Source organism: Anolis sagrei, chromosome 2 (genome assembly GCF_037176765.1).
Source record: "Anolis sagrei isolate rAnoSag1 chromosome 2, rAnoSag1.mat, whole genome shotgun sequence".
In the NCBI taxonomy this organism is placed as follows: Eukaryota; Metazoa; Chordata; class Lepidosauria; order Squamata; family Dactyloidae; genus Anolis; species Anolis sagrei.
Genome location: NC_090022.1, coordinates 279,802,393 through 279,827,978, shown reverse-complemented (window position 1 = coordinate 279,827,978; position 25,586 = coordinate 279,802,393). Strand labels below are relative to the sequence as shown.

The window sequence follows — 25,586 nt, the reverse complement described above, 5'->3', positions numbered from 1 at the left end:
CACTCGCTGAATCCCTTGACATCACTCTTTAAGTCATGTTGACAAACAAGTAAGATGCCAAAGGACTGGAGAAGTACAAACATTGTTCCCCTCCTCAAAAAAGACAAAGAGAGAAAGAAAATCCAGGAAACTAAAGACCAGTCAGCTTAATCACAATACCAGGAAAAATATTAGACTGGTCAGTAGGAGTCTCTTTGCTAACATCTTGATGGCAATGCAATCATCAGTAGGAACCAACAGAGGTTAGTTAAGAACAAATGAAACATATTTTTTCTGTCAGGTCACTAGTATCATAGATCGTGGAAATGCTGTGGATGTAATTTATCTGGGCCCCCATCTACACTGCCACGTAATGCAATTTCAGAATGCAGTTTAACTGCATTGAACTGGGTGATATGAGTCTAAATTGTCATATAATGTAGTTAGACTGCATTCTGAAACTGAGCTATATGGCAATGTAAATAGGGCCTGGATTTCAGCAAAGCATTTGATAAGGTCCCTCACAATATTTTGGTTATGAAACTGTCTTTACATACAGTAGATGGGAACATTGGCAGATGGACACATAACCGGATGAGTTGTCAACAATTATTGTAAGGAAGTCTGGAGTGGACTTCCTCGGGGTTCTACTTTAAGGCAATTACTCTTCAACTTTTTATCAAAGACCAGTGGTTTCCAACCTTTCATAGAATTATAGAGTTGGAAGAAACTACATGGTCCATCTAGCCCAACCCCCTGCCATGCAGAAAAAGCACAATCAAAGAACCTTTGACAGATGGCCATCCACCCTCTGGTTAAAAGCCTCCAAAGAAGGAGCTTCCTTTTCACTCTGAGACAGAGAGTTCAACTGCTGAACAGTGAGTTCTCACCAGGCCCGTAGCCAGGATTTTGATTCGGGGGGGGGGGGGCTGAGTCTGAGTGAAAGAGGGTCTACCCTAGCAAACCTTTTGTATTGTTACCCCAATACCCCCATGCACATGGGATATATTGAGTATGGTGATCAGATCATGATATGAATAAACATAACAGTTTAAATAATGCACCAGTAAGGCCTTCTCGCGGACCACCATGAGAATTTCGGGGGGGGGGCTGAAGCCCCTCAAGACCCTCCCCCCCTGGCTACATGCCTGGTTCTCACAGTTAGGAAGTTCTTCCTAATGATCAGGTAGACTCTTCTTTCCTGTAGTTTGAAGCCATTGTTCCACTTCCTAGTCTGTTTGGTCCTCCAGTTGTTTTGGACCAACTCCAAGAAATCCCAGCTGGCTTACCAGCTGTTAGGAATTGTGGGAACTGAAGTCCAAAACACCTGGAGGACCAAAGGTTGGTAGCCACCAACTTAGATGATTGGGTGGAGGGAATACAGTACTGATCAGGTTTACATGCAACTGAGAAACAAATGCAAAATTCTACATTTAGGCCACAAACACTAAATGGTATAGAGCGAGGGAGATGTGACCAGTGCCGGATTTAGGACAACTGAAGCCCTGTGCTACTTAAGTCCTGAAAACCCTTCCTTGGGCCCTGAAGGAAGTAGGCCTGGCAGACCTAGACTGCCTGCTTTGTGACACAATCCCATAGACTATCGACTGTATCATTATGTTTAGAATTGCTCCAGAATAGAACACCTTCAAATTTAGAATTGCACCACATCAGCAAAATCCATTGTTAAAAAAATGCCAGGAAGATGGGGCCCTCTGGCCAACTGGCCCTGTGCTTAAGCCCACCTAAGCACAATGGTAGATCTGGTACTGGATGCGACTTTGCAGTATTTCATGCAAATAGGACCTTGGGATTCATAAGGGTAATACATACAAATCCCTGTGTCTTGTATGATCCGGCAAAGACAAGAAGAAGGCAGGTGAGAGATGGGAGAAATGCATTGAAATTGAAGCAAGGAATTTTTCATATCTCTAGAACCAAGTCAGAAAATGATGTGACGAACTTTACTTACACAATTACTGTGCATTTTAATAGTAATTTGAACACAGACACATTTCACATGTCTATCCTCCTTCACTCCCTTCTTATTGATTTCTTCAAAGGCCTTATAAACATTTCAGTTTTAAGAGCGATTAAATATTTAGACAATAATTGTTCTTTTTGTAGTACTTTCTGCTCCAATGCCATTTCCTTAGAAGCGGGAACACTGTGACAACTTACATTATATTTGGAGTGTCCACTTGAGATACATTTCATTCCACTACTGGCAGCCTTTGTGACTGCAGCAGTCACAAGTCTGCCTATATGAACTTGAGTTCCAGAATTAGAGATTCATCATTTCATCATTTTAAATTATATGTTTCAAATTGCTTTTAATGTTGTTAATAGTTTAATTCTATGTCTAATGCCCATCTTTTGTGGGTTATATATTTTAATTGGTGAGTTGATTTGAGTTGTGGTTTCAGGCAGAAATGTGGGATTTGAATAAAGTTTAAAATCATCATCTTATATTATTATTATTATTATTATTATTATTATTATTATTATTAATATCAGAAACACAACAAGATGAGCCCACAGCAGACACTCTGCTGGCTGTTGAATTGGATCACACGTCGGACACTTCCCAAATGTCTAGGACTGTGTGATGTTATTATTATTATTTCAAATGGATTCCTTTCAAAGCCATACTCAGGGGAAAAACAGAGGGTTTTGTTCCACTCCTATCCCCCTTTTTTTGAAGGGGAGTCTATATGATTTGTTCACAATGAGTTTGCCATTGCCCAGAGACATGCGGTGGGTTTCCATTGCTGAATGGGTATTTAAACTCTCGTCTCCAGAGTCATAGTCCAACATCACAATAGGATAGCTAAATGGGCACAAAATGAGGGCGTTGTTTCCCCAAATATGAATTCTGGTCTCCAAATGAACATTTCCTTTATTCTCTAAACTCTGATACTGCAGACTGAAGGAACATTTCTTTGGCATTCTTATTTGGAGGGGAAATGCCTTCATTCTGCCCTATTCCTTATTGCTTGTAACCATTTCTAGTCCTGCCCTAAAAGGCTCAGGGCAGCCTCTGGCAGAGTTTCTGGATGCTGTGAAGAAAACTATTGGCATCACATAGCAAGCCTGAATAGCTAAACAGAACTCTTTAAGGATTGTTGAGTCAACTTAGGAGCATTTTGGAACAGTTGAGATCTCCTTATCAGATTGGGAAAAGTCACTATTTTGCTGTTACCTGCCTTGAGTCCCCACGGGGAGATAGGGAGGGATACAAATAAAGTTTTATTATGATTATTGAGCCCTTATGTCAGGAGAAAGATGGGATAAAAATAAAGTAAATAAATGAGTATTTTGAAATCCAATGCCTAAAAAGCCCCAGGCAATATGACCAATGGATTTCAACTGTACACAAGATGGCTCCTTAGCCAAGTCTTCTGATCATCACATCGTGCAAAAGCAGTCACTCAATGAAATGTAAATAACCTTCAATGTATTGCCAGAGTGAAAAGTGTATAATGTTCATGTATCTTTAATGATTACATAGGAGCCGTGGTGGCACAATGGGTTAAACCCTTGTGGCTGAACTGCTGACCTGAAGGTAAGCGGTTCAAATCTGTGAGATAGGATGAGCTCCCATCTGTCAGCTCCAGCTTCCCATGCGGGGACATGAAAGAAGCCTTCCACAGGATGGTAAGACATCCGGGCACCCCCTGGGCAGACAGCTAATTCTCTCACACCAGAATTGACTTGCATTTCTCAAGTCGATCCTGACACACACAAAAATGATTATGTAGAAGAGGGAATTCCAACAGATGTGCTTTGTTACCTGATTTCAAAGCAAGCAGCCCATGCGGAAATTCACCTGGTAATCCTAAATGCTAACATTGCAACAAAATACCAGAAATCTCTGTTCCCAGGATGGAGAATTCCCAGAAAGGATGTACAACCCCTAGAACATGTCCCTAGTTGTGTAAGAGGGAACATATAGCAATTAATGTGTATGCGGAGACACTGATTACACTTTCCTCCTGTCATCTCTACAAATAGTAAAAACTGTAGTTCAAGGTAAAGTGAGGTGAAATCGACAAGGACTGTACATTTTCCAGGAAATCCACAACAGAACAGTACTATCCAAAAGACGAGGCTCTTGAGTCAGACAGATAGACAGATAAGGCAGAAAACTGGTGGGGCAGCATTCTTTTCAGAAAAACTCTCACAAACCACTCCATTGAGCTGGACAAAACAGACATGCTTTAATTTTTTTGTCTTCAATTGGTTGTCCTACATTTGTGACAGAGGCTCTCATAACATCTGCAAATTGGATCAGGAATTAGGATGGCAAAAAATAATAGAATCATAGAGTTGGAAGAGACCTCGTGGGCCATTCAGTCCAACCCCCTGCCAAGAAGCAGGAAAATAGCATTCAAAGCACCCCCGGCAGATGGCCGTCCAGCCTCTGCTTAAAAACTTCCAAAGAAGGAGTCTCCACCACACTCAGGGACAGTCAGTTCCACTGCTCAAGACCTCTCACAGTCAGGAAGTTCTTCCTAATGTTCAGGTGGAATCTCCTTTCTTGTAGTCATTGTTTCGTGTCCTAGTCTCCAGGACAACAGAAAACAAGCTTGCTCCCTCCTCCCTGTGACTTCTCTTCACATATTTATACATGACCCTCATTATGTCTCCTCTCAGTCTTCTCTTCTGCAAACTAAACATGGCCAGCTCTTTAAGCCACTCCTCATAGGGCTTGTTTGCCAGATCTTCGATCATTTTAGTTGCCCTCCTCTGGGCACATCCCAGCTTGTCAACATCTTCCTTCAATTGTGGTGCCCAGAACTGGACACAGTGTGATTCTAGGTGTGGTCTGACCAAGGCAGGATAGAGGGGTAGCATGATTTCCCTGGATCTAGACACTATACTATTTATGCAGCCCAAAATCTATTTTTTTTAGCCAGCACATGACATTGTTGACTCATGTTCAACTTGTTGTCCATGAGGACTCCAAGATCTTTTTCACACATACTGCTCTCGAGCCAGGCGTCCCCCATTCTGTATTTTTGCATTTCATTTGTTTTCTGCCTAAGTAATCTTGCATTTGTCACTGTTGAACTTCATTTTGTTGGTTTTGGCCCATCCCTCTAATATGTTAAGATCGTTTTGAATTATGCTCTTGTCTTCTGGAGTATTGGCCATCCCTCCCAATTTGGTGTTGTCTGCAAACTTGATGATAAACGAAGAAAAACAATAACATCAGGAGTACAAAAGTTTGGAAGAAATGTCACTTGGAATGTATTTATGTGTATATAGTTTTAATATTGTGGAACAGGACAACGTTGCAAGGAATTGGTATTATCCAATCCCAGTGTGATAATGCCAAGTGAAAAAAAGGAAACTGGCCCACTGGGAATAACAATGGAGTGTGTGCGTGTGCGCTTGTGTGTAATCGTGGGAATTACAACTAATTTGCCGAAGACAATCACTCAAAGCACTCCACTGGCAGAACTTTACACTGAAATTTCCAAGGACCTTTTTTCATTAAGAACATTAAATAGCTTTTTAAACTGTTGTACGAGAGCCAATTTAACTTAACTCAAAGACTCAAAAGGTTCTTCAGAACTATTTGGAAAGGATTATGAATACGGAACAGAACAAAGGTCCTTCAAGCCCAATCGTATGCATGAAATCAAGATTGTTCATATATCCACCCTGAACATCAACATTTGAAAAGGTTGCTTTGGGGATTAAAACTCCCACATTCACCCAGTTAGCATGGCCACTGGCGATATTGCCTGGCAGATTGTGAAATATATATTTTTAAAAGGTAATTTTAAAAGTTCTGACATGCAGACTGGCATGCTCAATTTAAACCACAATGCACCACATACAGAAAATAACTATAACTTTCCAAATATTCTGTTATAACCTGCCCATTGAGGGAAAAATCAGGACAAATCATCACTAATAACTGAATTTAGGTCTTAACGCTTATATGTATATCACCTTCAAAAGCAACACATTAACTAGGATGTTCTGGATAGTGTACACATTAAAAACATACAGATTCCAGATTGAGTCTCCTTTATCCAAAATGTTTAGGACCAGAGATTTTTTGGGTTTTGGAATAGCAATATTTGTATATACATAGTGAATGGGAGAAAGTGGGAAAGGGGGTTAGTCTCACGTCCATTGACCATTGAGCCCTCACTCAAGAAGTCCTTGCCTCACTACTGTTGGAAACTTAGCAGAGAAAAGAGAAGGAGAAGAAAAGATGAAAAAAAGAGAAGTCTGGATGGCCATCTGTCAGGGGTGCTTTGAATGCAATTTTCCTGCTTCTTGGCAGGGAGTTGGACTGCATGGCCCATAAGGTCTCTTCCAACTCTATGATTCTATGAGAAGGGGAGGAGAAGGGGAGGGCAACATTTACATAAAGTCCCTGCAAGAAACAGATGTACCTGACATTTCTAACAGATGTACCTCCACTTTCTTCTCCTGTTTTTACCTTTTTCTCCTCTGGACCTCTTCCTACTCTGACATTGCTTTTTATATGACTTCTACTTGGTTCCCTTCACTAGGTTGTTGTTGTTCATTCATTCAGTTGTTTCCAACTTTTTCTGATCTCATGGACCAGCCCAAGCTAGAGCTCCCTGTCGGCCGTCACCACCCCCAGCTCCTTCAAGGTCAATCCAGTAACTTCAAGGTTTGGTGGCAGTGGTGGGATTGAAAGGTCCCCCCCTGTCACACATGCGTTAAGGGACCCCTCGTTCCTTTTAACTTTTCGTTACATTTGGTGGCAGCGGTGGGATTGGAAAGGAAGGTTCCCCCCTGTCATGTGTGATAAGGGACCCCTCGTTCCTTAACACTCGTTACAGATGGCCATTCTTGTATTTTCCGTATTTGCTGGCATATGGCATGTGTAATGACTCTTACCTAATAGGCCAGAATAAAAGCCTGGGAAGACAGTAGGGCAAACCTCCATTTTGAGACTGTCTGCCAGTTAAGCAGCCATCTTGAGGGTGAATAGATAGAAGATGGGAGGAGTTGGAGGTCTCCTGGGATTGGCTAGAGCAGAGGGGGAGGAGCCAAGTCTTGAGAGGGAAAAAGGTTTCAGCTTCTCAGAGAGATAAGAGATTTGGGAACTAGAGGGCAAAGAAGTGGTTTTTGAGACTGGGTATTTCTGAGAGAGAGTGTATGTATGTCAGGCAGGGCTGATTAGTTGACAAGAAAGGTCATGCAGCATCCTGATTACTTGTGTGAGATATCACAAGGGATTTGCTCTCTAGTTTGAGTAAGTTAGCTGTAAGGACTCTGGGGAGAGTTGGCTAATTACTCAGAAGACAGCCTGGGATAGGTTAGTCAAAATCTCATTGCTATTTCGCTGAAGTAGAGTGAGGGATTTTTTTTGTAACCAGTAGCTATATCTGTGAGATTAACTCTGTTTGTAGAAACTCTTTTCTAAGCAACCATTAAGATATTGTGCTATAGTAACAAGTCAAGCATTTGTGCCTCTCAAAAGAAGAAGTCAGTTGTCTGTTTTTATTAATAAACCTTTTCTGTTTGACTTTTAAGAAGCCTCTATCGTTACGCATTCCATTGGTAATCCTTGAGTAGAATTTCCAGTCAGTTTAATATCCTAATACCACAGAAAGGTCTCTTATCCAAACAGTCATTTTGGGAGCTAAGGGGAGAGCTGTGTTGGCAGAGAAGGGAAAAGGTTACCTCAGAAATTCATTTTAAAAATCCTAAGACATCTTGGTTGGTGGCAGCATTACACCAAAAGAAGACTGAAGCAGTGTTCACTCTACCATTACACATTCTATCTAACATCAACTCGCTACCATACTGGTGTCCAGTAGTGTGATATTATATTACATAGAATCCTTTATAGTGGTGTTCAGCTGTGGGATATATTTGAGTATATCATTTGATCCTTTATTTTGGGGTCTAGCGGTGCGATATGTATTGATATTTGGTGTTAAATTATATTTTGGGGGATCCTCCCTCCTTTACAGCATGCATCACCTTGACAGCATCATCTTTCAAGATTTTGAACAGTTCAGCTGGGATCCCATTGTCTCCTGCTGCCTTGTTGTTAGCAATGCTTCTTAAGGCCCATTCAACCTCACTCCTCAGGATGTCTGGTTCAAATTCACTCATCACACTGTCAAAACTATCCTCGATATTACTGTCCTTCGTATACAGATCTTCTGTATAGTCTCACCACCTTCTCTTGATCTCTTCTGTTTCTGTTAGGTCCCTGCCATCTTTGTTTCTTATCATGCCAATTTTTGCCTGAAATTTACCTCCAATGTTTCTAATTTTCTGGAAGAGGTCTCTTGTCCTTCCTATTCTGTTGTCTTTTTCCACTTCCATGCATTGCTTGTTTAAAAATAGTTCCTTATCTCTTCTGGCTAACCTCTGGAATTGCACATTTAATTGCCCCGTAGAAACTTAAAATCTTCTTCTATCAATAACAGCCACACAATGTCAACCAGTTTTAAAATCAGAGCTAATCAGTTAGGGGGAAAAAGCATTTCCCACAGGTGGAAATGTATGTCTTCAAAGAAATATATGTGGGAACTAGAAATATTATGCAACTCCATATAACTGTGATGATTTCACAATTATTTTAATGATATCACAGTTCCTATGATCTTTTCTGTAACTTTTGACAGCTGCCCTGGAAAGAAAGAAGAAAGTACTTACAGCCAACAGATGAACTGCTTGGTAGGATTACATGATGTAAATATCTAGAAAAATAAGGAAGGAGAATAAAAATTAAAATGTGTAATACTATGTATACATAATCAGAGAGCAACATAAATTATTGCACCCCTTTATTTTTTTTTCTTAACAGGAGCCGCAGTGACGCAATGGGTTAAACCAGTGGCTCTCAACCTTCCTAATGCAGTTCCTCATGTTGTGGTGACCCTGAACCATAACATTATTTTTGTTGCTACTTCATAACAGTAAGTTTGCTACTGTTATGAATTGTAATGTAAATATCTGATATGCAGAATGTACTTTCATCACTGGACCAAATTTGGCACAAATACCCAATACGTCCAAATCTGAATACTGGTGGGGTTGGAGAGGATTGATTTTGTCATTTGGGAGTTGTAGTTGCTGGGATTTATAGTTCACCTACAATCAAAGAGAATTCTGAACTCCATCAATGATGGAATTGAACCAAACTTGGCACACGTAACTCCCATGACCAACAGAAAATACTGGAAGGGTTTGGTGGTCCCATTGACCTTGAGTGTTGGAGTTGTAGTTCACCTACATCCAAAGAGAATTGTTCAAAACAATGATGGATCTGGACCAAACTTGGCACGAATACTCAGTATACCCAAATGTGAACACTGGTGGAGTTTGGAGAAAATAGACCTTGACATTTGGGAGTTGTAGTTGCTGGGATTTATAGTTCACCTACAATCAAATAGCATTCTGAACCCCGCCAATGATAGAATTGGGCCAAACTTCCCACACAGAACGCCCATGACCAGCAGAAAATACTGTGTTTTCGAATGGTCTTTGGTGACCCCTCTGACACCCCCTCGTGACCTCCCCAGGGGTCCCAACCTCAGGTTGAGAAACGCTGGGTTAAACCCTTGTGCCAGCTGGACTGCTGACCTGGAAGTTGGCAGTTTGAGTCTGCAAGGTGGGGTGAGCTCCCATCTGTCAGCTCAAGCTTCCCATGCAGGGACATAAGAGAAGCCTCCCACAGGATGGTAAAACATCTGGACAATGTCCTTTCAGTCGATCAATTCTCTCACACCCAAAGCAACTTTTTCAAGCCGCTTCTGTCACTATTTTTTCTTCTAATACCATTTATACATTTCAATTCCTTTTAAATATCAAACAAAAAACAATTTCCACTTTCTATTAAGAAATCTCCAAGAGACAGATATTTTTTGAAATCATAAATTTCCCTCTAAACATTGTATACATAATTTCCTTTGACAAGTGCACAAATTGAAACGTTTGGCAGGACCGCTTAATTGTGGAGTCACTGCAGATGTAGAAAATGGATGATGGATTTCTTCATCACAGTAATAATCATACATTATTTAGCCAGTATATGCAATTACATTTTCTGTAGTTCTTTTGATTTGAGAAGAGCGCTTCAGATGGAAGTTTGCTGTTAACAAAAGTTGTGCTGAAGATTTCGCTGTGTATTATTCACTTTTTTCTATCCATCAACTAGAACTTCCTTTCTAAATTCTCTCTTGAAGATCGCCATTAGTCTAAAAATTAAGGTTTTAGGGTACAGAAAGAAGTGGGGAAAGAACCATACTCATTGTGTGTGCAATAGGAGTACAGATTGTTGGAGCATGTAAAATCGGTTGGTGAGTGTGTTAACTGAAACATGTAAAGCACGAAGCTGATTGGTTGGGCCATACCCAGGAGCTAGCTGAGCCTGGGATTTTTGGCAACAGTTACATGTTTAAGTTTTCTGTGCAGGAGCTTGCCAAGACAGTTTTTTAATTTTTGCTTCTTGGCTGATAGAAGGAGATCCTTCAAATGGACACCAAAGGATCATCTGAGTCTCTCTCAAAGGACATTGTGTGAGTCAAAGCAACTGTTCTCATGACTGTATATATGTTGCTCTGCATAACAAAGAGTAAACAACTTATTTTTTACTGATCATCTATGTGATATATCTTTTCTCTAGCAAGACAGCATGTGGATTGATAAAGACGTGAACTACATGTGATTTTCATTCCACCAAACAGACTGCCTATTAAACCAGGATTGTCAGAGTGAAAACTTGGAGTGGACTCTGTACCTTTATTTTCAGAAAATGTTGCTTGTTACCTGGTAAAGTAGCAAAAAACACCTGCTAAAAGTCCCTCTTCTGAGACCTCCAGTTTTATTTTGCCAGCTCTGGGAATTGTGCAATTCACAGGCCACATTATTACTTTCATTAACTCATTTAAATTAAATAAATCCTGCATTTCCCACAAAACAAGGACTCTAAGTGCCTTAGGCAGGAAAAAACCAATTACAACATGGGAAAGTTCAGAATTAAAATGGAATTAAACCATGAACAATGCTAAAAAAACATTTAAAGCATAGAGATGAAATGATAAAAAAGCAGTTTTTAATTTAAAAATTATGATTAAACTATAGCACCCTTATTAAAATATCTTTCTTTATAACCTTCAGTTCTGAAAAGGATGTCAGAATGAAACAAATCTTTGCCTGTCCTTGAGGAAATCATTCTAGCCCAGGCATGGGCAAACTTCGGCCCTCCAGGTGTTTTGGACTTCAACTTCCACAATCTCTAACAGCCGGTAGGCTGTTAGGAATTGTGCGGGTTGAATATAATACCCGCCGGAATGGTACCTACTGATCTACTCATATTTGCATGTTTTTGAACTGCTAGGTTGGCAGAAGCTGGGGCTAACAGTGGGAGCTCACCTCGCTCCCCGGATTTGAACTGCTGACCTTTTGGCCAGAAAGTTCAGCAGTTCAGCGGTTTAACCCGCTGCACCATTGGGGGCTCCATATATAATATAATAACCCAAATATAATAACCCAAAACAACCCCACATAAAGATCAACTTGAGCATAACAACTATAAGGTTCTTGTGGGTTTTTTTGGGCTATAGATCCATGTTCTAGAGGCATTTCTCCTGATGTTTCGCCTGCATCTATGGCAGGCATCCTCAGAGGTAGTGAGGACCTCACTACCTCTGAGGATGCCTGCCATAGATACAGGCGAAATGTCAGGAGAAATGCCTCTAGAACATGGCTCTATAGCCCGAAAAAACCCACAAGAACCTAGTGATTCCAGCCATGAAAGCCTTCGACAATACATTATAACAACTATAATTTAAATAAAACACAATCAATTGATAATTATAACTAACAATTCCATCATTGGTGGAGTTCAGAATGCTCTTTGATTGTAGGTGGACTATACATGCCAGTAACTACAACTCGCATATGTCAAGGTCTATTTTCCCCCAAGAGCGCCTCAAGAGCGCCCCTGGGCAAAATCAACTATACTGCAAATGCTTACTTTGCGTAATGGGTTGAGTCGTCTAATCCTCCTCCTCTCCATATGCTTGTGAGCAAAGATAGGTTTTCAGCTGTTTTTTGGAGGAGAGAAGGGAGGGGGGCAGCTTTATTTCTTTAGGGAGGGAATTCCAGAGGAGTGGGGCAATCACAGAGAAGGCCTTCTCTTTTGTTCCCACCAGCCATACTTGAGATGGGGGTGGGACTGAAAGCAAGGCCTCCTCCGATGACTGCAGTGCCCTAGTTGGTTTGTAGGCGGAGATGTGGTTGAAGTCCAAAACACCTGGAGGGCCAAAATTTGCCCATGCTGGTCTAGCCTCTCTGAAGAGGAAATTACAGCCCAGAAGCAACTATCCAGCAGTGTAGCCACACTGTGGAATTAATACAGTTGGACACCGCTTTAACTTCCATGGATCAATGCTAAGGAATCCTGGAACTTGTAGTCTGGTGAACCACAAGCGCTCTTTGGTAGAAAGAGCTAAAGGCCTTGCAAAACTATCCAATAGTTTTGAGCCGTACCTGTTAAAGTGGAGGCAGACTGCATTCATTTTACAGTATAGATGCACACCAAATGGCCTTGCTGGTGTCTGTGCCCATAATGTTCATAAAGTTGGTGGGACTGAAAGAAGGTCTGGATGGACTGAACTGTAAATATGGCCTGCTGTAGAGAGAGGTGGAGAGGATAAGTGTGGGGCATAATCCCAAATTATTCTCCCTCCATACTGCACAAAGCCACAGCAATCCAAACAGACTCAGGTAGCCTTATAATCAAGCAAGAGAGGGCATGAGTTGCAAGGAGAAGAAATAATAACTTGAAGTCTAATTTCTTTTTCTTTCCCCTCCCTTTTAATCTATATCAATAAAACAGTCAGGAATAAACATAATTAGTTGGTGAGAATCCCCATTACAATTATGACTCATTCCCTAGCGAGAGGTGATAAAACTTTACAGATTAAAAATAAAACATTATAAAAAGTGTCTGGGAAGGCGGGCTGAAAACCATTTCCTGTCCAGCAAGCAGCAGTTATTGACGCGTGGTGATCTTAGAAAATGGCAAGAAATGGATCCTACAATGAAGATGAAACCTCAAGCCAGAACAATTCAGGAAAGAAAGATGAGCAGGCAGAAAGTTGTCTGCGTGGGAAAAAGCTGATGATATGAAAATGGCAAGCGCATGCTGGGATGTGCAGAGAGTCGAAATTATCTGGAGCCAAATGGGTTCTTGATCATGGCTAATAAGATACAACTTGACAGCAAAGCAGCTGTTTTATCAAGCAAAGCCTAAAGGATGGAGTAGATCCCAGAGGTCTATAAAATGAACCATAGAACCAGTGGGGTTTTGGGATCTGAATGTTGGATTATGGAAGAACAGGCCATGATGAGACTCCACTGCGGACACGTCATACTCTCTCAGCCTCAGAAGAGAGCTGCAGTGGCACCATGTGCTAAACTCTTGTGCTAGCTGAACTGCTGACCTGAAGATCGGCAGTTCAAATCTGCAATTTGGGATGAGCTCCCATATTTCAGCCCCAGCTTCCTATGTGGGGATATGAGATAAGCCTCCCACAGGATGGTAACACATCTGGGCATCCCCTGGGCAACGTCCTTGCAGACAGCCAATTCTCTCACACCAGAAACGACATGCAGCTTCTCAAGTCGCTCCTGACATGAAAAAATATAAACAATTACATTATATAATTCCAAGTTGTAAAAAAGTCAGCTGATTTTCTCACACCAGAAGCGATTTGCAGTATATTCTCAATTCACCTCTGACACAATAAAAAAGCCTCAGAAGAAGTCAATAGCAAACCCAATATGAACCAATCTTCCCATGAAATCTCTGTGATAAGGTCACCACTGGATAGCAGGAAATAAAAAAAATTGATGACCCAAAACATCAATACCACAATGGAAGAATAGGTAGAGGTATGTGTCTCTTTAATCTGGCACAAGAGATATTGCTGCCTGAGGCAAAGACATCCCCTACCTTTTATATACACACTGGCTGGCTGAGCATTGAATCCTCCTTCAGCAGTAGCAGCCATAAGGGTATTGGGTTGGTTCAGGACAGTAGTTCCCAAAGTTGGATCCACAAATGATATTGGACTGTAATTCGCTGAAGATCTGATGATTGACCATAATGATTGGGACTTCTGGGAACTGATGTTCAATAATATCTGGAGATCCAAGCTTGGAAGCTCTTGGTAATCTAAGAGATAGCAGTGTCTCTACTACAAGCATAAAGTGAATAACAACCCATCTCACACCAGCATCCCATACATCCAGAGCCTGGCAGAAAAATAACACAAACTTAGTTTTTAATGTAAAACATATGGAGCAAAATCACATTCAAATGTTAAAGGTTTCATAACATCTCACAGTGAGAGACTCTTCAGATATAGAAGAGACAAGTGAAAACTGCAGACTACCAAACAGGGAATGAACAAACTCTGACTAATTGATGCAGGAAGAGAGAGGTATGGCTAAGTTGAATCAGCAGCGCAATGATATGCCTAAATGCTCTGCCAAAACTCTTCAAGGGAAGTACAAACTAGCAACCTAGGAGACCAGACATGCTAAGGCTGCTACTTTTCACATTTCCCTGCCAATGAAGGAAAATGGCCAGGTGCCTCAGGAGGATGGTTACTTAAAAAAAATATGGCATGTGTCCAGTTGTTAGTGTACTTTCATCTGTTGCACACTTTGATCTACAGGGAGAGGTGGGTAAGAAGTAAATACTAGCACAAATAGTGATAATCATCATCTCAAATTTTGGGTTATATAGCTAAAAGGACCAGGTTGTGACGCAGCTGCTTGGGAGTCAGCTGCATTAAAAATCACTACTGACCAAGAGGTCACAGGCTTCTGGCCATTTGTCTAGCTTGCTGTCGACCTCTGCAGCCCGAAAGACAGTTGCATCTGTCAAGTAGGAAATTTAGATACTACTTATGCGGGAAGGCTAATTTAACTAATTTACGACACCATAAAACTCCCCAGCAGCTTGCAAAGAATGAGGAAGTACTCCATCGGTGTCACAAGTGGATGGTGAAGCAACAGCTCCCCCAGTGGCCAGAATTTAAAAAGCGTACCCTCATGAAGCTAGAAAGTTAAATAGCCTCTGAGTCTATATGTTGTGTGTCTATGGCATTGAATGTTTGCCATCTATGTGTGCATTGTGATCCGCCCTGAGTCCCCTGTGGGGTGGGAAGAGTGGAATATAAATACTGTAAATAAATAAAATGATTATTGGGGAGCATAGGACTGGGAAAAAAGAGATACAGTAAGCCCTTCATATCAATAGATTCTGTAACCAGAGATTTATTTATTTATTTACTCTATTTATACCCTGCCTTTCCCAGTCCTGGAGGGGACTCAAGGAGGCTTACATATAGTCAATTATTCAATGCCTTAAAGCAACACACAATTCCAATGAACATTAAAATTAAAATAATACACATTCATCATTTTAAAAACATCACATTCAGTATTAAAAATCAACCAGTTTCAAAATACTAAACAAAAGCAAACTTTATTCCTGGTATTTTCTATAAGGAATACTATTTTACTACATGATTCAATATAATGGGACTTGAGCATCCACAAATTTGAGTATCCATGGGGGTCCTGGAACCAAGCCCCAGCAGATACCAAGGGAATTAACTAATGCAATTGTTTATGTGATATGTACTGGCTGCCACTGAACATATCTGGCTTTGGAAATCGCGCAACAAATTCTCCAGAGGCAGAGTAGTGTTGTGTTTAGAGTGATGGAGAAAAAAAACAAGGGTAAGTTAAAATCCCACTCAGCTGTGAAGTGCACTAAGTATTATGGACTGGTCATTCCTTTTTCAACTTAAACTAATGCTTCATGTGATTGTTGTGAAGAATGTGAGAAGACAGCCATATAGGATGCTGAAAGGTTAGGATGACTAAAATGTAATAAATAGTTCTTCAAGGGCTGTTGGGTGTGGTAGTCGAATCGAATCTCTACATTCATTGCCTAATGCTTGGAACACTTCATGCATTTTCTTTGGGAAAGTTTCCAGAGAACTGTGGAAAATCCAATGTTTTAGAATAATTATATAGAGAAACCTTGTCCAGGATGATACTTTACACAAAACTGGCTGCCCCATTGGCACCATGAGGATCCTCCAACTCTACAGAGATATTACTTCTAGCACAAGACCAGGATGCCACATAGCCTTAATCACCACACACTCATGTTTTTTTGCAATTTTAGTGTTGTTTTTATATGCCTTCAAGTTACTTTATGGTGACACTATTTTATAGCTTTCATATCTCTCACCATCTCCTTTGGTAAGACCAACGTCAATTGAGCCTCTGTCATTCCACTTCTTCACCTGCTTTTAAAATGTCCCAGTTTCTTTTTCTTTTTTGCATCTTCCTCCTTGTTCTCAAATTATGTCCACTGATGCAAAGTGAGTTTAAAATGCAAAAGTAGTTTGCACTCAATTAACTTAGCAGAGGAAGGGGTTAAAAGAGGAAGAAGGAATCCTGACCTTCCTAGGAAACTCAGGCAAAAACAAAGTGCTGCAGTCTCTCTGGCATATGGTTTATTTGTCATTAATATCTTTTGCCATCTAGACCACACTCTAATGCTGCTTGGACACACATGCCCTGGTTTTCATCTGTAAAAGAAATGAGATTTATTCAAAAGAATCACAACCAGACACAGTGAAGATATCTGCCCTTGCGCTTTGTTACTCTGATGCTGAATACACATTCTCAGTATGGAAGACATCTCACCATGTTAAAAGAGTAGATGTGGGCACTTAATGAAACATACCGCGTTATCACAGGATGTCTATGCCCAACACCACTGGAGATCTTATACTGTTTAGCTGGTATCACACCACCAGACATCCATCGGGAAGTAGCAGCCAGCAATGAAAGGACCAAGGCATCGATATCTCTGGCCCATCCTCTGTTCAGATATCAACCAAAATGCTAACTCCTTAAATCAAGAAACAGCTTCCTAAGATCTGCAGAGATACTCACAGGAACACCTCAACAAGTGAAAGTCCAAAAGTGGTAGGCTAAATCCCAGCACCTCAATCAGTGGCTGAGACCAGATGAGAAACTACCTTCGGGGCACATAGAAGAGTGGACGACCTGGAAGGAACTGAACAGGCTGTGCTCTGGCACCACAAGATGCAGAGCCAATCTTAAGAAATGGGCTACAAAGTGAAGCCCACAACATGCGAGTGTGCAGAAGAGCAAACCTCAGACCGTCTACTACAATGCAACCTGAGCCCTGCCACATGCACCGTCTCACAGCGACACCAGAGACACTCCAAGTGGCCAGCTTCTGGTCCAAGGACATTTAGTATAATTCCAAGTTCTTTCTTTAAAAAAAACTTTGTGTTTTTAACTGTACCCTCAACTTGCTTCTGACATGATAAATAAATAAATAAATAAGTAAGTAATTCAAAAGAAGTTTGCCATTGCCTTCCCCTAAGACTGGGAGAGTATGACTAGCCCAAGGCCACTCCTTGGTTCTCTATGGTCCCTTCCAAACAGGTCCTATATTGCAGGATCTAATCCCAGGTTTTCTGTTTATCCCAGATTATCTGGCAGTGGGAAGTTTTATAATCCAGTTTAAAGCAGAAAACCTGGGATCAGATCCTGGGATATAGGGCATGTCTGGAAGAGCCCTAACACTGAAGTTTTAATCCTGGTCTTTCAGACTTCCAGACCAACACTCAGACCAGTGTACCATTTTGTGGTGTACTTGGTGTCAAACTTGGTGTATTTTTCTCTTTTATAGACACACAAACACAGAGAACAATCAGGACATGACAGACTGATTAATCACCAAGATCCAAATAGCTTTCCCAGTGCTACTGCTTGTACTGCAAGTCAGCAATTAAATTACTGCATTTTCTCACACTGTGCATTTTACAGGTTTGCATGCACAATCCTTGCTGCTGAGACCAACCCCCACACAAAGCTCACCATTTCACAGTTAATTAAAATGGAATGGTTTTTAAAATGTTTTAAGGATAAAAAGTCAGAATTTACATTCTTCTTTTATGGGCTTCAATCTGATCCAGTAAGATAGTAGACATTATTCTAGCCATGAAAGCCTTCGACAATACAATAATTCTTTAAAATAATTGTTACACCACCCATCCAAAGGGCTGGACAAGTCCATAAATATGCAAATCAAGCCACAGTACATAAAAAATGTAGTTCAGCATTCTGTTCCCAAGGTGGCCATTTGGATGCCCATGGCAATCCCTTATGCAGGACGACAGTACAACCGTGCTTTTGTTTTCATGTTGGAGAACGGCAATTGGTATTTACAAGAATATTACTTCTCAGTGATGATACAGGACTACAAGCCATTGGTCACCTGATCCTCCACTAATCCTCTTTTGCAACAGTCTGAGTTGGCATCGCTCCCTACACCTTATGAGAGCAAATCTCTTAGTCAAAGACCTGCTGCAGGGACATCCCAAGACAATTTTGCTCCTTTAGACATAACTGCAAATGCACCAAAGTCAAGGTGTATAATAAACTAAGAACTCCCTCCCACGAGAGAAAATCAAGATAAAATTATTATTATTATTAATATTATCATCATCATCATATAAGCCAAGGTATATAGTAACTAAAGCTTGATAGATTCATAGAATCACAAAGTTGGAAGACACCACAAGGGCCACCACATCCAACTCCCTTCCATGCAGGAACACATAATAATCAACACACTTCTGACAAATGGCTGCTTAAGGTAAAGGTAAAGGTAGTCCCCTGACATTAAGTCCAGCCACCAGGGGCTTAGTCTCTGTTTAAAAACCTCCAAATAGGCAGTGTAGTCCACTGCTAAACAATTCTTACAAGCAGGAAGTTCTAAATGTTTAGAGGAAATCTTTTGTTCCTCCTGTTTGAATCCATTGCTCTGTGTCCCAGTCTCTGGAGCACCAATAAACAAACCTTCTTCATCTTCAATATGCCATTCCACCTCTTCACATGGAGCATTTGTGCCCTGTTTTGCCACTTTCTTGCACAGCAAGGATGGGGCCTACCATCCGCAATCACACGACCCATGGTAGGCCCTGCCCACATTCCTCTCAAAGTGGGGCAGAAGCCCGAAAGATACTTCCTCTACTGCTACAGGGAGGAAAGTGTAGTTTGGGTAGGTCCAACACAACAGCATGTGTGAAGAGGTCCATTGTTACATTAGCCTTCTCCAGGCTAAACATATCCATGTTATTTTGATGCATGAGGCAGAAAATCCCTCAATTTCCACTTTCCATCTATGGTAATAAATTAAAAAGAAACACACACAAACAATATGCTAACACTGCACGAAACCCAAATTCTGCTACCCGAGGTATTCATATTTTATGCAACAGAATGGCCAATCCATATATGAAGCAGCCCTCCCCTTGATAAATCCATATGGTATCTCCTCTGTTAACTTTGGAGTCTATCAGTATCCATATCGTGCATGTGTCTATAAATCTCCCCACAACTTGCATTTTAATATGCTAAATAACGTAAGTACTTCCCATTACAGTTCCCTGCTTTTTTCTTAATCTACTCCATACAAGCAATTTATCATTAAAAATATGGTACTAAAATTGACTTTTGTATTTATGCACTCTCAGCCCCAGAGGAAGTTGATGGCAAATCATATACAACTGCTATAAGAAACAGATTGAAGGAAAGGAACATCAGCAGCATGTTCTGTGCTTGCAAATAGGAGATTTGTGCTTGCAAATAGGAAATTTGATTCTCATCTCATTTATATTTTTCCAAACAATTTAGCTGGAAAAATCAATTACTACAGTAATTCTCAACCTTCCTAATGTTGCGATCCCTAAATATAGTTCCTCATGTTGTGGTGACCCCCACCCATAAAATTATTTTTGTTGCTACTTCACAACTGTAAATTTTCTTCTGTTATGAATTGTAATGTAAATATCTGATAGGCAGGATGTATTTTCATTCACTGGTCCAAATTTGGCACAAATGCTCAATACGTCCAAATTTGAATACTAGTGTGCTTCGGGGGAGGGGGGGAGGATTGATTTTTTCATTTGGGAATTGTAGTTGCTGGGATTTATAGTTAATCTACAATCAAAGAGAATTCTGAACTCCATCAACGATGGAATTGAACCAAACTTGGCACACAGAACTCTCATGACCAACAGAAAATACTGGAAGGGTTTGGTGGGCATTGACCTTGAGTGTTGGAGTTGGAGTTCACCTACATCCAGAGATAATTGTTCAAAACAATGATGGATCCGGACCAAACTTGGCATGAATACTCAGTATGCCCAAATGTGAACACTGGTGGAGTTTGGAGCAAATAGACTTTAACATTTGGGAGTTGTAGTTGCTGGGATTTATTGTTCACCTACAATCAAGGAGCATTCTGAACTCCACCAATGACAGAATTGGGCCAATCTTCCCACACAGAACCCCCCATGATCAACAGAAAATCTCAGAGCAACCCAGATACTAGAGTATTTGTTCTGGGGCAGAAGCATGATGGGGCAAATTATACATACAGGTAGTACCTGAGTTATAAAGATCTGACTTAAGAACGGGGTTGAGACATCAGGAAGTGAGTGAAATCTACCCCTTGCAAGCCAATTTTTTTCAAAATCCAATTATCACAGAGACAGAAAGTGGGGTGAAATCTTCTGAACAGAGGCACAGACAGCAAAACAAACATTTCCAGGATGTTAATCCTTTTCTATGCTACCCAAAGCTAAAAAATATATGTATTTAACTGCTTTGTTCATAACTTGAGGATTGCCTGTACTAGAAATGGATTGCAATAAACAGTCAAAGGATTTTATTGCACAAACCTGCTATTCCAGTACAGTTGTGGTATTGTTGATAGTGGATACATACATAGAGCAAAGCCAATACCATGCCTCTCTTCATTAGCACAGACAGGCAAATTCACCAATTTGTAGTCCTACGACTGTACTCCCACATAACGCCACCTTCCTGCACTAGAAGCAAGGAAGTGGAAGGGTCCCTTCACACTAAGGTAAGTGACAGGAACATTTCAAGATTGGAAGTTCTTGATGAGTTTTAGTTGTTAATAGCTAGGGGTGGGAGAATGATGGACAGGAGGCAGAGCAGCAATGGGATGCACACAGCATCATGTGATAGGGACCATCGCCAAGGTGGAAGTCCAGTTGAAATGCTGGTTTGCCTGTCACGTGTGATGCAGTTCATATTGATACAGATCAGAGTATAGTTACTGTGTATTTGGCCAAAAATTCAAATACAATGAATAGAGTATATGTTTATTAATATTTCCTATACAAGCCAGACCAAGTTTAAGATCTTCAGGGAAGGTCTTTCTTTTAGTCCTGCCACAGATATGTTTGGAGTGAGTATTAAAGAAAACTTTTTTAGTAGTTGTTCCATGTCGGTAAAGTTTCCCTCCATACTTCTCAGACTATCTCATGTAAGAGAACAACAAATTTCCCCTCCCTAATATGCTGCCCTTTGGCTTGGAAACTTTCCATGGATAGGCAGTCTATGTTTCACAGACCACAGTAGTCCAAGATACACCACTTTGAGAAGTACTATTAGTTTACCTGTCTGAATGTATCTCCCTCTATGAACCATCTTGGAGATTAAGATTGTTCAGGGAGGCCCTACTCTCAGTCCCACCCGCTTCACAGGTGCAACTAGTGGGGACAAGAGACAGGGCATTCTCAGTGATGGCTCCTCGACTATGGAATTCCCTCTCCAATGAAATTAGATCAGCACCCTCCCTCCTAACCTTCAGAAAAAAAGTAAAAACTTGGCTATGGGACCAAGCCTTTTGGCAGTAAGCAATACAAGGAATGATCAAGGATTAGGTTTATCAAGAAATAGCAGCCCCATATATATTATAGTTTATTTTATGTTCGGGCATTGAATATTTGCCATATATATGTTGTGCTCCACCCCGAGTCCCCTTCAGGGTGAGAAGGGCAGAATATAAATGCTTTAACTAAATAATTATGTGCAATTGAGATTTGATATTTGGAACAGCCTTGGACCATGATTTTTGGATTATGCGATTTTAACATTTATATTACGCAATATGTTTTTAACTACACTTTTTAATGTTTAAATATTATGTTTTTATTATCTAATCAATAGTCATATGTTATTGTTGTTTTATGTTAGGTTTCATATGTATGGGAGGCATACATATGTTGGAAACCACTTTGAGTCCCATCCCCCATTCCACTCCGGGTGAGAAAAGTGGTATACAAGTGAAGTAAATAAATAAATAATGCATCATCAAAATGGCACTTTTGTCATAAACACTTTAAGAAGAAGAAGGAAACTAAAATTACCCTCTAGACCAGGCATGGGAAAACTAAGGCCCGGGGGCCAGATGCAGTCCCCTAGGCACTTACCTCATGCCCCTCCTTATTTTTCTGTCCCTCTGTATAAGGACACAGTGGCCTGCCACATCCTTATGTAGAAAGGATGGGAGAGGAAGGCACACAGCAGCTGACAGTCCTCTGGAGTGCTTTCAGTCACCACATGTCTCACCCTCCTCACGGCATAAAGATGGAGTGAGGAGCCCCATCCTGGTGCCGAGAGGACGGCCCAAGGAAGGCATCCAGTGGCTGAAAGCCCTCTGGAGCCCTGAGGTGCCTGTCTCGTCCTCCTGCTGGCATAATGTTGAGAGGACAGCCCAAAGATCAGAGGAAGAAGATCAGGGAGGAGGATCAGAGCAGTCGCCGCATGTCTCGTTTTCCTCCTAGTATAAGGATGGGGCAAGCCCCAGGTCCCAGCCCCACCCTCTCACAGGCCCCAAGGCAAAAAAAAGTTTGCCCATGCCTGCTCTAGACCATATGTTGACCACAGTAAACCAAGGCTTGGTTGTTTTTAACCCAGAAAAAAAAATCCCACAATACACAGCCTCTCCAAAAATTAGAAAATTGGTGTTCCCAGATCTCAGGGGCTGCTGCTTCCTCTTCTCTGGTTCTCAGAGGAATCTCAGGATGAGAGCATTTTCTTGAAAAGTGTGCCTGTGTCTTTATTTATCGTGTTATTTAATAATATTTCCTTGTATACCCTTCACAGTTAGCCTTGATGATTATGTTATGGTTAATGCAATTAGAGGGATATGGACCTAATAACAGCAACATTGCAACATCCCCAGGGGCTCCTGACTGGTCATTTCCCAAAAAGGTCACCTCCAGGTCTCAGATTTTGGACCTGAAATAGCAGCCCTATATGTCACAAGTGAACACTGATGCAGCAATAACTGGCAAAGGCCAGTAAAAAAAATCAATATTGTGAAGACTCGTGCTGATTTAAACTAATCTAGAAGAGCCCTGAGTCTCTGGAGTTTATTTCTCAAAATAGCCTTACATATTTCAGTCAAAAAATATTTGTGTAGCCTTCTTCAGGCATCAAAAATCAACCTGTGGGCTGATTTTTAACTGATAGGCATTGGGGTTATTCTGAGAAATCAAAGCTTGTTTCACTTATCTTGAGACCTTGTCTCTCCTCTTTTATATTCAATTCATCAAATGTTTCCGTTCTCCTGTTTTCACCCCCCCCCCCCCCCCCCCCGCCGACGTAAACATGTGAGTGAGCAAAATTATGCTTCCATGCCAGGATGTTTAGGCACATTTGCAGAACTGTATCAGTTCTAACACTTTACTATTCCTTGCCAATAACACTAACCTCCCAAAATAAGTAAGTTACACATTTCTGACACATTCCATTCCAACTGAGGAAGTTTGTTTCCTCTTTGGAAACAAGAAAGAAAAGAAATGGCAGCACTGCTTTGGGTCGCAATCAAGAGAGGAAAGCTGGGAATAATAATAACAATAGAGAGGGAAGTCAGTGCTTTTGGACAGTATGGTATCCACATTGCAAAAGCACTTCTTAAATATTAATCCCAGAACTTCAGCACAAGATATTGTTGCTCTTCTTCAGTTATTAGAACGTAATAGTTCTGCTTTAGTGCTTTTTCACATGCTATAGTTGGGTACAAGTTTACTATAGTACAGGTGTACATGTTAAGCTTGAGTTCATGTTTAGGAATTATCCTAGGAGAAAAAATCAGGACGAGGTTACTCAATAGCATTTCCATGTTCTTATGCTATATTTTCAGTTTCTATATTCAGATCCAGTCATTTCACTATATTACAGGGGACAACAGTCTCGTAAAGCCTAAACCTCACCACAACTAATTCTACTTTTGTTTGCAAAGTTCCTAAAAACATTGATACATACAGATTTGCAATTTTTAAAAAAACAGCATTACCATTATTTTCTAAACTACCTGTTCAATCTCTATTGGAAACTCCATTTAATGAAAACATGCAAAATACATTCTAGTTATATTTAATAAAAATTGATCAATATAACACTATTTTACTTACCAAAAAGTGTCCTGCTTAGTCCATTTTATCTGGGAAAAGAGTCACAATAATCCAAACCCAGGATTTTAGCTGGGTGGCCACAAAATGCAAGGGTGTCTGCCTTGTCTGCTCACAGCTTCTTTCCTGCAGGAGGACACCTATGGAGTGTAGACCAGATAGATTGTGTTGCTCTCTGATAAGGTCACTGAGGCTTAGATAGAATATACCAATCCTTAATCCTCATTGGTCTTGACTGCCGAGCACAAGGCTGTTTCCTTGACAACACATTTGCCGTTGCTACAGCATCCTTGGCCACATGTGATGTCGGAGCTTGATGTCAACACACAAAACGCACAACAGACTACAACTTTATGATTATATCCCACAGTGTTTCTGTCTGTATATGGAGAGAGAGGGAAACAGAGAGGGAGATAATCTTTTATTTATTTGTTTCTTCCTTTCAGCTCAGGGAATTTATTAACATCCTATTTTGCATCCACAATAATTAGCATCCCAAAATTCATTAACAAATCATCAAAGTTATTTCAAGGTGACACACATAAAGTACATGTGAATTCTCTCCAGCTTTGCTGATATTTTTTATATTGATTCCATTTTTTAATTATACTTTGCTCATAATAGTAAACTTTCTAGTTCCTCTCTACTTCTGTCTTTCACCCACTAAACATAAGCATTAAAATACACCAACAATTGCTGCATTTTAAAGTTTTAAACTGCAAAAATTATTATTCCATCTTTTCCCTTGCAAATTTTTTAAGTATAACCGAGAATCATTACAGTCATCCTTCCACATTTTACTGATTTGATTATTCACATATTTGATTTAAAATGTTCTTTCTGGCAATCTCTAGGTCTCCTGGTGTTTTTCTATGGGCAGCTTCTTCCAGTCATTCTGGAAGACCAAGAAATTTCTACGGAACGCCTGCCTAGAAATCTCTAGGTATCCTAATGTAATTTTATGGCCAACTTCCAGTGGAGGTCCTGATACCAGATGATACCAGATGAGAGACTCCCCCCAGTTCAGGTGCTGAACTGACCAATCTGGCACCACAAGATGCAGAGCCAACCTTTAGAAATTGGGCTACAAAGTGGATTCCACAACATGCGAGTATGGAGAAGAGCAAACCAGAGACCACCTCCTATAAAGCAACCTGAGCCCTGCCACATGCACAATGGAGGACCTTCTTACAGTGACACCAGAGGCACTCCAAGTGCCCAGCT

The 25,586-nt window shown here is 40.7% G+C and overlaps 1 protein-coding gene across 4 annotated transcripts in view; it reads right to left on the bottom strand.

Annotated features, from left to right (window-relative positions):
• PRLR (prolactin receptor) overlaps window positions 1-24,565 on the bottom strand; it is a 173,422-nt gene extending 148,857 nt beyond the window's left edge. For 2 of the 4 annotated variants that reach the window (XM_060761381.2, XM_060761384.2), the window contains exons 1-2: window positions 24,366-24,565; window positions 8,647-8,690 (exon numbers count right to left, since the gene is read on the bottom strand). The gene's annotated coding sequence lies outside the window, so the exon portion shown is untranslated. The remainder of the gene's footprint in view (window positions 1-8,646; window positions 8,691-24,365) is intronic. The other 2 variants (XM_060761383.2, XM_060761385.2) reach the window with 1 other exon arrangement.
• Window positions 24,566-25,586: the final 1,021 nt, after the last annotated feature.